This window comes from Raphanus sativus, chromosome 9, assembly GCF_000801105.2.
Source record: "Raphanus sativus cultivar WK10039 chromosome 9, ASM80110v3, whole genome shotgun sequence".
NCBI lineage: Eukaryota > Viridiplantae > Streptophyta > Magnoliopsida > Brassicales > Brassicaceae > Raphanus > Raphanus sativus.
This window is the reverse complement of record NC_079519.1, coordinates 10,490,669-10,491,744: the sequence shown is the minus strand read 5'-3', so window position 1 is coordinate 10,491,744 and position 1,076 is coordinate 10,490,669.

Here is a 1,076-nt window from a genome sequence, read left to right as displayed (position 1 = left end):
AGTGGAAACATGTATAATAAACACTGTGGGATACATATATATATATATATATATATAATATATATATATATATATATATATATATATATATATATATATATATATATTATATATATATATATATATATATATATCTTAAAATTCAAAAGAAATAAGTTATACTAATATAATCTAAATACATATTCTTATTTTTGTTATTCGTGCTTTCTCATTCAATATCTCGTATTTTTGTTGACCTAAAGACTGACAAATTTGTGCCAGTTTTTTCTAAATAAATAATTGATCATTCTGATCTGTTAGGAGAAAAACAATTAACGAAAATTGGAGACTGGCCAAAAGAAAAGAGGTTCCTCTTATGAGAGAAGAGACGAGAAGTTAGATTCCTCCTTCTCCGATGAGAGGGGATAAGCTGGATTCTTCTTTGAAAACTCTTTTCCTACAAACACTAAACCAGAGACCAAAGTAGGATTCGACAAAATAGAAAGTATCATGAGTACGTCGTATCATAGGTAAGTCGTCTTTCCGTGGAATAGAATATTTGGGTAACAAAATTAATAACGCTAAGAATAATTTTATTTACTAAATATTACACATTTACACTTTAGTTAAACTTTATTATAAGTACGTTATGTATAATAGTAGTCGGTTAATTTATGTTTTATATATTTTTAATCACTAAAAACCAAAAAAAATTATATCTATATTAATTTGTCAAAACATATCATATTATATATTTTAGTTTAGGGTGTGTTCCACAGACAAATATTTCCCGTAATTTATTTTCATTTTTCTTGTTTATTTAATTTAAAAAAGAAACAAGTATTATTATAAGAAAATAAATGAGATTCCGTCGCTAAGTGAGAAGTGGAAATTCATAGAAAATTACAATCTCCACCGCGTAATAGTGCGCCTACACGTCTTCATCGATGTTGCTTTTCGACTGGAAGACCGAGAACTAACTATCGAGACTTTGGACTATCTGGACACATCCTTCGGGAAATGGTTCAGGCTTGTTTGTTGCTAGGGGAAACAAGATCAAGCTGGTAAAATAATTTTATTACCAAATATTACATATT